Here is a 12,858-nt window from a genome sequence, read left to right as displayed (position 1 = left end):
ATGAATACTCATAGATAGCACAAGTATGAGGTTATTGCAAGGAAGTACATACATTAAGCTACATCTGAAAAGAAAAAAAATTATCAAGATAACTCTAGCAGTTATGGAGATAATACATCTGAAAAATATATATATCGAGATATCTCTAGCGGTTACAGAGATAAGACAGTTTATAGGTTGCAAAACTTTGATCACATTCTCTCTCTCTCTCTCTCTCTCTTTTTTTATCAGACAGCCCGGTATATTACAGTACTATCTATCTATCGCCAGACGTCATAATCCTGTAAGGGGTGGCCACAAACAAATTGCCTCCATGCTGCCCTGTCACCTGCCATTTCACTGCCCTGCCCCCAGCTCACACCCCCCCTCACATATACCTCTCCACTGCATCCCTCCATCTCATCCTTGGCCTCCCCCTCCCTCTCCCTCCCTCCACCTCACTCACATTCACTCTCCTCATCAGTCTCTCACTCTCCATCTTCTCCACATGGCCAAACCGCCTCAGTGTTTTTCTCCTAACGCTACCTATCACATCCACATCCACACCACGACGCTCCACTTCCTCATTTGTCAGTCTGTCTCTCCATGTGACTCCTCATGCTCCTTTCAAATAATTCATTTCCACTGCTGTCACTCTTGACTTGTGTCTCTCCAACAACGTCCAAGCTTCACTTCCATACATTAGAGTTGGTATCACAATACTGTCATGTAATAACTTTTTTATTTCCATGCTCACTTCCCTGTTTCTTATCACTGCTTTCAAGGAACCAGCGTATTACTAAGGGCCTCAGTTATCTCCACAGAGCCCTGTCCTTATACTGATCATAGTAAATCAGTTGTTTGCTAGATTATCTACAGTGCTACCGACAATAGTTCTGTTAGTAGTTTACTTGATGTATCTACTGTGACTTATTGGCAGTTGACCTGTTCTGTCCAGTCCTACGTAATTTGTGAATTTTATTTTCATGATCTTCTCTGCTTTTCCTTCTCAGTCCTGGTAGCATGGTTATATCTGCACAGTTACAGCAGGGTTTTGTTTTTGTCAGCATTTGTCCATGTGTGTGGGTTTTAACAAAATGAATAGTTTTTATATGATTTTAACCAGTCTTGGTGCAAGAATTAAAAGTCAGCCAGGGAGGAAACCTGTTGTGTTTGAGAGCAACTGGTCAGGGGTCAAGGTCACAGCAAATTAATGTTTGACCTAGCAAGGTGAACTTCAACAGTTTTTATCTGATTCACATCAAACTTGTTGGAAAGAGTTAAGGGTTAAGACAAAAATGAAAGGAGCCAGTGTTGAGAAAAATTAGTCAGAGGTCAGGGTCAGTCACAGGGCAGGGTCAAAGTTCAACCTGTGTCACGTTTGAGCTAAACAAAAACATTTTTTTTTAAATCTGATTTGGATCAGACTTGATGGAAGGATTGGGGGCCAGTCAAAGCTTTTGAGAACAGTGAGCCAAAAGTCAAGGTCAACTAGCTTTATCCAATTTAGAACAAACTTTGTGGAAGGGTTCAGGTTATGGCGAGAATATGGGAATCTGATTTTGAAAACTGCCAAGCTCACAGGGAAAGGTCAATGATCAAGGTCATATGGCAAGCTCAGCATTTTCAATCCACTTTACACCAGACTATGTAAGAAGGTTCAGGGTAAAACAAGGATGAAAGGAGTCAGTTCTGAGAACATTCTGTTAAAGGCCAAGGTCACATGGTAAAGTCAAATGTTTAGCCCTGTAACTCAGTTTAGATTAGTACCAATCTTAGTGGAAGAACTAAAGGTCAGCCAAGGATGAAATGACTTCATTTTCAGAAAATTAACTCAGATGAAGGTCACAGGACAAGGTCAGCTCCAATTTGGTCCAGTTTAGACCAGTGTTGGCAGAAGAGCTAAGGGTCAGGCAAGAACATAGTACAGTCATCCCTTGGTTATCACTCATAAACTAATTGGAACCGTGCCTATTGTGTGATGAAACTGCACAGTAATGAAAGCAGAGAACCTGTGGGGATTATCCTAAGTGGTATAAGGGCACCCCACTTGTAAACCCAAATTTTCCCTTTTAAAACAATTTATACCCACTAAAAACATACAGACTATTATGGTATGTATCAGAAACACATAGGCATGCTTAGCTTAGGTTAATAGAAAGTGATGAAAAGGGCATAATAAAGAAGAAACACTTACCATGGAGAAACCTAAGATGGGCTTGAGGTAAGTGGTTCTGAGGGTAGGGGGTAGAGAGTTAGTGGTCTCCACTTGCCTTGTAAATAAGAGATCTAGTACTGATGGATCATCAGGTACTTTACATGTTGTGTTAGGAAAAACTCCTGCACAAGATCCAGGAGCTTTTGATCTCAACAGCTTTCATGACTTCTTACATCTAAAGTCTATCTATCTATTGCCAGCCACCTTAATCCTGTCCGGGGTGGCCACAGACAAATCTAAAGTATTCCAATTGATATTTGTATTGAAATCTCCAGTTAATATAATTCTTTTAGATTCCTCTTCCATTCTCTGAAGTAATGCTTGTAAACACTGAATTGTACTTTCTGCCAAGTCTTCATATTTGCCTTTTCCCAAGTGTTTGTTTTGGGTGGTATGTATAAATTTGCCACAGTTACTTTCCCTTCAGATGTGTTAATCTCTACTGCAGTCAGTTCTACTTGTGAGGGTATAATTTCTTTGACTTATAGATTTTTCTTTGTTAATATTATAATTCCTCATCTTTTCTGTCTTTTCTCCATATATTTTATTCCTCTAAGTTTAGGGTATCATTTGATATCTTTGGGATTAATTTTGTTTCATTTAGGCAAATAATATGTATTTCCTTTTCTTTGGTATAGTCTTTTGACTCGAATAATTTGGACACCATTCCATCTACATTTGAGTAAATCAACTCTATCATCTTGTTTACATACTTGCCATAGCTTGAATCTACTACCTTCCTTCATTTTATTCCCTGTTGGTTATGTACTGTACCAGCTTCATACCTCTTCCTCTGATCTTTCCTCGTTCTTTGTTTTTGCTTCCTCTCTCTTCTCCATCACTATTCCCAGTTCCTCTTTAGTTAGGCATTTTTTATCCATGCCTTTTTAAATTCCTCTTTTTCCATGACGTTGTTTGCATTTTTTAGTATTTCCTCCACAGTGACCACACTCTGAAAGGTTACTTTGAGGGGCCTTGACTTATTTCTCTCATATTTCTCTAGCCTTTTGTGTTTCTCTGTGTCTTTATCACAGATTTCCTCAGATACTTCCTTCAGTATGCTCAATTATATTTACCATAATTGAGCATATATTTGTGCTTGAGGGTGCGAAAGTGGATGTATGTGGATTAACTGAAACTAAATGGAGTGGAGAGAGTGTGAGAGAATGGGAGTATCGATGGGGTATATGTGCAGGAGTAGGTGAGAATGAGAGGGCAAAAGAAGGAGTGTGTAGTGTTGTGAGTAATAGATGGAAGGAGAATATAAGAGAGTATGGATCAGTTGGCTCAAGGATTGTGTGGGTAAGACTGAAAGTTGACTACAAATGTGGGCGATTGTGTGCGTGTATGTGCCAATGCAAGATCGTGCAAGCAGAGTGAAAGAGTTCTGGACAAATGTGGAAGTGTGCATGGAAAAGTTTGAAAGGAATGAGAGAGTGTTTTTGACTGGTGATATGAATGGTAAAGTAGGGAATGTGAAGGTGGATGGAGTAGTTGGTGAGTGGGGTGTTCCTGATGAGATATATGAGAATGGCTGTGCTTTGGTGGAAATTTGTGCCCAGAGAGGGTTGGTGATAGCCAATACCCTCTTCAGGCACAAAATGATCCACAGGTATACATGGCGAGTGATGAGAAGGGTGGGTGGTGAACTGAATGAAAGGAAGGCAATGATTGATTATGTGTGTGTGGATGAAAGGATGCGAAGATGTGTAATGGATCCAAGAGCATATAGAGGTTGGGGGAGTGGAGTTTCTGACCAGCACTGGTGGTGGTCAGAATCAAGGTCCAAGTAAAATGGAGAAATAGAAGAAGGGAAGGACGGGAGGAAGGAGTAGTTGCAAAGAGAGTGGAAAGGTTACAAGAGGATTAGAAAAAGGCAGAATATAAGAGAGAAGTGCAGGAACATTTGGGTAAATATGAATTGAAGCAGATGGGGGACGTGGAAAGTGTGTGCAAGATATTCACAAAAGAAATCTTTGCAGCATGTGAGGTGGTGTGTGGGGTGAAGAGAAGACGAAAGGGGATGCAATGAACACCATGGTGGAATGAATAGGTAAGACAGGCTGTGGCACAAAAGAAGAAAGCATATAATGAATGGATGAGAAACGGGCGTGGATGAAGTTGAGAGACGGAAGAGAGAGTTATATGTAGAAAGGAAGAGAGGTGAAAAGATTAGTAAGAGAGTGGATGAGGAATTTGGAAGGAATTTGAGTGTAAAGTGGAGGGACTGTAAGATAATGTTCTGGAAAGAGGTAAAGAGAGTAAGACAGGGTGGCAGTGACGTTAGTAGGGGAGTGAAAGCTAAAAATGGTAGAATACTTTTGGAGATGGGGGGGAAAAAGTGAGCAGCTGGAGAGTTGAACATAGAGAATGAAAGTAATGCGGGTATAAGTGGCTGGGGAAGAGTTAAGAGAAGGAGGGAGGTGAGAAGACAGGAAGAAATCAGTAGGATGGAAGTTGTGGAAGCAATGAAGAATGTCAAAATGGGGAAAGCCCCAGGAATTGATGGAGTGTGTGGTGAAATGCTGAAGCATGGGGGAGAGACAGTAGTAGAATGGATGTGGAAGATGTGCAGATTGGCCTGGGAGGAAGATAGAGTCCCGGAGGATTGGAAGTCAGGTATAATTATTCCCTTGTACAAAGGGAAAGGGGAAAAAGAAGTGTGTGGTAATTATAGGAGCATTTGCCTTCCTAGTGTAATAGGAAAAGTATATGGTAGGATACTTATTGACAGAGTTAGGGAAATAACAGAAGAATTAGTTGGAGAAGAACAGGGAGGCTTTAGGAAGGGAGGAGGTTGTGTAGATCAGATATTCATTCTTCGATCTCTAGTGGAAAAAGTTTCTAGAGAAGGGAAAGAAGTTGTATGCGGCCTTCATGGATTTGGAGAAAGCATATGACTGGGTGGATAGACAAGGATTGTGGAAAATATTAAGAATATTTAGAGCAGATGGGAAGTTGTTGAATGCTGTGAAGAGTATGTATGAGGGTGCTAAGGCTGCAGTGCGTGTGGATAGTGAACTGAGTGAATTTTTCTATTTGAAGGTTGGGTTGAAACAGGGATGTGTCATGCCTCCATGACTGTTCCATCTGTACATGGATGGGGTTATGAAGGAGATACAAGGTAAGGCAGTGGATGTTGGAGTGTCCCTAGTGAAAGAGGGCAGTGTTTGGAAACTCCCTGTACTGTTGTTTGCAGATGATACTGTGTTGTTAAGTGAAGACGAAGGGGAGCTGCAAGGCTCGGTGGATGAGTTTGGGAGAGTGTGTAAGAAACGGAATCTAAAGGTGAATGTAAGTAAAGCCCTGTCCACACGAGCGGGCAATGCCCGCGGGCACAAGCGAGCAGTTTGCCTGTTGACGGGCTCACCGCTTGTGCCCGCGGGCGAATGCGTAAATTGCCACGGGCAATTTACGCATGCAATTTACGCATTTGCCCGCGGGCACAAGCGGTGAGCCCAACAGGCAAACTGCTCGCTTGTGCCCGCGGGCATTGCCCGCTCGTGTGGACAGGGCTTAAGAGTAAAGTGATGATCTTTGAGAGAAGTGAAGTCAGTGAACGTAATGTGAGGTTGGATGATGAGGAAATGTAAAATGTGAGTACGATCAGTGGGCACCTATGGTATGGGAATATGGTGATGGAAAATGCGATGATGATCATTCAAACGTTGTGAACTGAAGTATCATTCCTACTGTTGATTTACTGTTTAAAGTGTGTTTCGTCATTGTGCATCGAAACTGATGAGCTGTTCGTAGATAACACAGGTGTCCACTGATCGTGTGGATGAGCCCAAAGAATTAAGCGTCTGGCAACAGGTGCTGTATAGACAGATATGCAATTATGATACCAGTGGTTGTGTTACAACTGAAACTTTGAAATTTTCATCAAGTAATCTTGTGTTTCGCCAAAAAAAAAAAAAAAAAGTACTTTATATGGCCATGACACGGAATGAATTAAACTGGATCATATATTCTTGTAGCAGGAACTGATGATTAGTAAAGAAGAACTGAAGTATGCAAAAGCTCATTTATACATTATAATAATGTTTATCATACGCATAACTTAGAACCGTGCGAAAAATTAATGGTGCATTTATAAGCATCGAGAAAAACATTGTTTGAAAGTGTAAGTCCTTATTTAGTATGTATGTATTGTCAAAATTAGGGCCTTGTAAAAGTAAACTATAACCTACATCTGTCCACCTGTCTCTCTATAGCCAGACTCCATAATCCCGTAAGAGGTGGCCGTTTCACTTTGTGTAAGCTGTTTTACGAGGAGGGGCACTAACTCCCCGCCAACCCATTTGTTGAGACGCAAGGAACACGTATGGATTGGTTATATGTTTACCACCCAGCGTTGTAAATGGTTTCCTGGCTTACAGGAAACCATTAGGCTACCTGAAAAGGAATGAACAGTAATAAAAAGTGACGGAATGATAGGAGGGAAAGGAAGAGAGGAGGGCAGACAGAAAAAAGAATGATAAAGAAGGTAGAAGTAAGCAGCACCACATCAGGTCCATCAGCAAGAGCGGATTGTATTTTCATCGGCAAAAACAGTAGGGGAGGGCGGTGATGGTTCTGACAGTGGGATGGTTCGGACAGTGCATTCCCTGAGAAACGTATGGGACCTAAGGCCGTGTGATCTTGAGTGAGTGACAGTGGGATAGTTTGTTTACTTCGACCACACGCAACCTCCAAGCTACAAACCCCTCACTTTTTGATGCAGGTCAGATTTTATGTTTTTTTGCATCTCTTATGTAATAATTTGGTGTATATCATAAGCTCTACCTTTATGAATATGCCAGGCATCGAACTGTGTATTATCAGGATGAATCTGTGTTGCATGTAAAACATATTGCTGTGAAAAACGAATGTTAAATTCTCTCGTGTGAAACTTGAAAGTACCCGTCAATTAATTACGTAGATTCAGGATGATTCGGACAGTTGAGGAGGGGGATGGTTCGGACAGTCTGAACTAACCCTCCACTACTACCAAACCATGACATTATCAAATGATAATGCTACTTTTGATCATTTATTTATATTTGAACACATAGTGAAACACCATTCTTCATAGTTATCAGGGAATATATAATTATAGTTTTGTGTATTTGACATTTCTCAAAGTGTAAAAAAGTGGAAGGGGTATTACAACTTCTATTTCAGTTTTGCAGGCTGCAATATACGTCAAAAGTGATAAGTTAGTCAGTTTGAAATAAGGCCTAGAAAGTGAAAAATGAAGTCAATATTCCAGAGAGAGAGAGAGAGAGAGAGAGAGAGAAAGGCTAATTATGCATAATTTTGAAGCAGAAAGTAAGAGGTTAATTCAGTTATTAATAAATCTGGTGAAGATTATTTCACTTATAAAGTATTAGTTTTTTTAAACAAATATCAAGTGGTTCATTTAGATTCTGAAGTTTAATATTGTACTTTAGGAAAATGAAATGTCTTTGAATTAATAAATGTTTGGTTTTATCCAATCCAACTCACATAATTTTAAGAATATGCTGAGTAATACTTATGGTCGAACCATCCCACCCTTCTGTCCGAACCATCACCACTGGTTGGGATGGTTCGGACGATTTTGTCTCGTGTTTCGTTAACTATAGATTAATGCTGAAAAGAGCTAAGAATTTCATATTATCAGCCTGAAGAGCCAAATGATGTGGCATCATTTTAACATAAAACAGATTACTCTCCTGCTTAAACCTGAATTTTTATAAATATGTTTTTTAAAAATGTCCGAACCATCACCTCCCTCCCCTACTACGTAGTTGTCGCGCGATCCACGTAGGCTGTACACGGCTGCCAGAAACTGACGTCTTTTTCCATTTAGGTCAACTCAGTAAGTGGAGGGAGGAGAGAGAAACCCAGTTGGTGGTGGTGTTCAAGTTCATGGGACCAAGGGTCTATTCTTGTTGGCTTAGGCTTTGTAGAGCCTCTTCCTTAGTGATTTATTTTGCATACTACTGTACACACTAATCTTTTGTATGCAATTTGTAATTTTATTTTCGATTTAGGTTGCATAAATGAAATGAAGTGTAATATTAACGTGTTATATGCAAATATAAATGGCAAGGGATAAGTACCGGAGAATCCCCTAAGGAAATACTGCCCTGTGTGTGGGGGGGGGGGCTGAATTGCCACTCTCCTGTCCTCGTTTTCTCGCCGCCCTCTGCCCACTCCTGCCATAGGTTATTTGACCCCTTTAATCATTTCTGTACCATGACTTTAGTCAGTAATTTTGTTCTAGCTACTGCATTTTTAAAAATTAAGTTTAGGGAAGGTCTCTTGTTTCGTGGTGGAGTATAAACCCCGGCTGGCATCTCTTAGCAGCACACATACTGTGCTAACAGCTAAAGTTAGGGTAGTTTAGACACCTGTGATTATTAATATAGGTACCCCGTTCTCCACTGGGTCAAAAGAGTGGGTTGGATTCAGAAACATGCGGAAATACAAAAGCAGGAGCAGCTGTTAACACGGCGGTCAATGATTTGCCATGACGACTGTAGAACCACACACTGCGTCTGTGCCTGAGACATTGCCGTGTCCACTCACATCTCATTAACCAGTGCTCCGCGAACGAAATCTGCGACGAAGTTACAAAAATAAACTATAATAATCATCATCATTATGATAATAATATCAAAATTGCTGGTTCCTAAGAGAAAATTAGTACAGTATATTCTTTTGACTATTTTAAGTTCCTTGCTTTTGAAAAGGGTTCAAATAATTCATGGTGATCTGAAATATACTGTTTACAGCCAGAGAACAGAGTTAAATCTCCCGATAACAAAGTTCTCGAGGAAATTCGTATTAACATATTAGATAAAGCTGAATCTCTTGTCAGTGTCTCCTGTCACGCGCCGCGACAGTTCGTCGGAGATGGCCGATAAATTGCCTCATAATCCTGTGTCACATTTTGCCACGACTTCCCGCTTCCTTTCCAAAACAGCCTCCTTCATGCAGTCCCCAACTTGATCTCTTCACCTCGTTCTTGACCTTCCTTCTCTTATTCTTTTATTAACTTCTTACTCATTCTTCTTGCATTCTTCACATCTAACTCGCCTGTCTCAAGACGTTTACCATATACTTACTTTCATCCTGCTCCTTCTCACTGTCATTATTAGTCAGTCTCTCTCTAGGCAGCTCTTCATGGACTCCTCAGGAAATTTATTTATTCCCTCAGAAGTGGCCTTTATCTTCCTAACACTGTCCAGGTCTCACCTGTAAGAGTTGGCAAAAACACTCATGAAGAGGTTTATTTATGTAGCCTTTCCCTCAGAGCATGTGCGTCATTACTACCCAGATATATCGTTTTATTTCCTCGTCTGTTGTAGCTTACCATGTAGAGGGATGGATTTAACATTTGTAAAAAGGGAGAGTCTACTTTTTCTTTTTTCTTACTAACTGACTATAATCATGTATTCAGAATAAGGAAGATTTTTTAATGTAAGGTTTATATCAGTTTATTTTGCATCATAACCTACGAAACTTCATCGATAGGGTCAGATTCAAATGATAAGGGATTTTCAGACATATATTACTAAGTTTTGTCCGCTAATTCTATGTACTGGTACCTGTTGCAGAAAAAAGTCAGATATTAAAAAAAGGGGGTATATAGGTCTCCCAGGAATCCTCCCTCCCCCCCATCCACCAGTATGTGTTCCCTTAAGGCAGTTCCCACATAATCTCGTCTCCCACACATACACCTGTTTTCGAACCAGTAACCCTTATAGGACAACATTTATCAGCGCGTTTGTCGAATACCCTGACTTTATACTTTTTTACATTCACTCGCAGTGCTCCATTCACATTCCCAGATTCAGTGGCCGCCGTGTCCGGTCTCTCTCTCTCTCTCTCTCTCTCTCTCTCTCATCCTTGACACCGCTTATCACAGCACTCGTATATACATTTTACCTCTCACTACGGTGCTTTATCATGGTTGCTTTAGGATTGTATTAGCCTATGCATCTTAAGAAGAGTCTCAGTGATTTAAAGCATTACAATGAAGAATCTGAAGTTAGCCGAAAGAAGATGCAAAGTAGATTATTTAGATGTGAATTGGGTAAGAAGGCAAAAGTAACACACAAGAAACTAATTTTGCTCTCTGTGTGAAATAAATTATTAGGAATAACATGTTTTCATATGGAAAGTAGATTTCTAACGATAAGGTGTTAGCAAGCCTCCAAAACTTATGAGAATACGGCAGTATACATGAGTATTTCAAGTACTGTATTATGTTTGCTAGAGTTATTCTTTCAGCGAAGTCATTTAGCTGCTCATGTCACATGATCACCTAAATTCATGTGTGCTGTACACCGAAAGGCTGACCATTAAGTAACAATTCACTGGGCAACGTCCTTCCTATACTGAACTGCTGTTGGAGCCTATGGCAGTGTGGGACGGGGACGTAACAACAACAGTAATAATAATAATAATAATAATAATAATAATAGTTTGGAAGGTTTGTTTGTGAGGTGAAACTAAGATTTTCGAATGTGTGAATGATGCCTGAATGTGTGTGTCCGCTTATCAGTGGGAGTTCTCTCAATAGTTCTCCTAGTTTCGTGTTCTTATATATCAGGATCTTACCCATCCCATTTGTTGCCAGGAATGATGATGATGATGATGATGATGATGCAGTATTCAGTCAGTAGATAACCTCAGAGGCAAGAGGGGGAGGGCAACCGAAACTTTCAAGGGGTTTCATCCACACTCCCTATTATTGCCTTTTCTTTTGCATATTAGCGTAATTATATCTTCTTCAGTTTATGTGCCTTTAATTAATCAAGATACTTTCCACCATACTCTTTACAAACTATTAGCCTGACGTCGAACGAATATTTCCAGCGTTCATTTAGAATGACCATGGCAAAAATTTCCCCAGGCTCCTTTATGGCCATTCGTCTTTTGAGTCACTAATCACAGAAATGTTTCACTCAGAGTATTTACTTTAGAAACATTTCGCTCACTGCACTTTACTGCAGACACAGCTGACAGCTGATACATGCCACTAGTCTTGTCAATGGTTACTTCAGTCCTTGGGAGGTGATGCTGTGATCGAGATCCAAAAATCTTTAGTCTGATTGTAGAGAAATGAAGTAGCGAATTCATGATCTTTGGTTTAGTCTCATTTGTCGAATGTAACCAGTTTTCTGAGGATTTGAAATTCAGTAAAATGCTGTAAGTAGTCATAACGGCCCAGCAGGTTAGTAAAACCTCGTACTAAAATCACTAGATTACACATAACCTATCAACGTAACTCTTTCACTGCTGTGGTTGAACTAACTTCAGACAATTTTACCTAGTAGAAAGAAATCCTGCACAATTATAGGGTAAAAAAAAAAAAAAAGAGACTTTATCACTGGGATGGTAAAATTAGGCATTATATTCTGACACTTTCATGGTGATTTTATTTTGCACATAACTGCATATAATCAATATTTGACCTAACCTAAATTTCATGAGTGCACGAGAATTTTTCAGGTAATGGATGTTTTGATTTAGAAATAATGTGGCATTGTTATCTGTGGCAATGGACGTTGTCAGAAATGAGACGTTAGACTACACATTGCATCGTGTGTGTGCTTAGGAAGAGAAATTCAACACTGTCACCATTATTATCGTTATAGCTATTATTATAGTGATTCGCTCCTCCATCACAAGCAGCTGTTGGTTTAAATCAGGTCAGTGTTAGAGTGATGGTTGCTGGGCAGGGCGGGGAGCATGGGGCGGGGCAAGACTGAGGGGGATCTGTTGGTGGTGGTGGTGGTGGTGGTGTGGTAGCGACGCGGCCTCTTGTCACGTCTTCATAAACTGTCTCCCCCGTTGATCAGGGAGGTGCTCTGAAGACAACACAGAACACCACGCTTGCTCTTTTCCTGGCCTACTTTAAGACCTCCAGGTCCTCTCTTAGCAGAGTAAAATCACTAGGATGTCGTCATACTGAAGTGGCCATCCCCTTCAGTCAGAGACATTTCTCCGAAGCTAAATAGTCGTCTGGTGATAGAATACAACAGAAAATATGTCCTCTGGCTGAAAGCGTTAATATGAATAGTGCCTTACCCCTTGAGTAGAAGTACTTAGCTGAATAATAGCGTCCGGCTGGAGTAGAAATAAGATAAATAAAGCGTCGCCGAAGTTGTTATTATTGTAACCCGACGGTCCTCTGAACATGAATTTGGTGAACTGCAGGGTGAAGTTGTCCGTTTTCCTGAAGTCCACCGCCCTCCTTTCAAGGGAGTGAGAAGGAGTTAGAAGACGTTTGTATGACCAAGCAGTGGAGTCACCAGGTTGCATCGATGCCACTAAGGGAAATCGTCCCTCCCCAACACCGTCGCAATAGTGAAGGATTTAAACACTTCTTCATATGGCATAGGCTATGCACAATGCTTAAATCAAACTTCCGTATTTCCAGAATGTCGAGCTTTTGTCTTCCTGACCTCCTTTCAGTCTCGTCACTTCTTTTCATGCAGCATATTCAGAACGTTTCGGTATATGACACACCGGTTAACTGGTTCCTTCTGCACTTAGTAATTCCCCTGTAGCTCCACTTTATGTTCAGGCGGGTTTGGCATCGGTCCATCCGCTAATTACCTCGTCATCTCTCATCTGAGAAATACAAACTAGCGTCACTATCATGTCTCGTGTTTTTGTCA

This window comes from Coenobita brevimanus, chromosome 55, assembly GCF_032717465.1.
Source record: "Coenobita brevimanus isolate Jiangsu-jjx chromosome 55, ASM3271746v2, whole genome shotgun sequence".
NCBI lineage: Eukaryota > Metazoa > Arthropoda > Malacostraca > Decapoda > Coenobitidae > Coenobita > Coenobita brevimanus.
Note: the sequence above shows the minus strand (reverse complement) of the source record.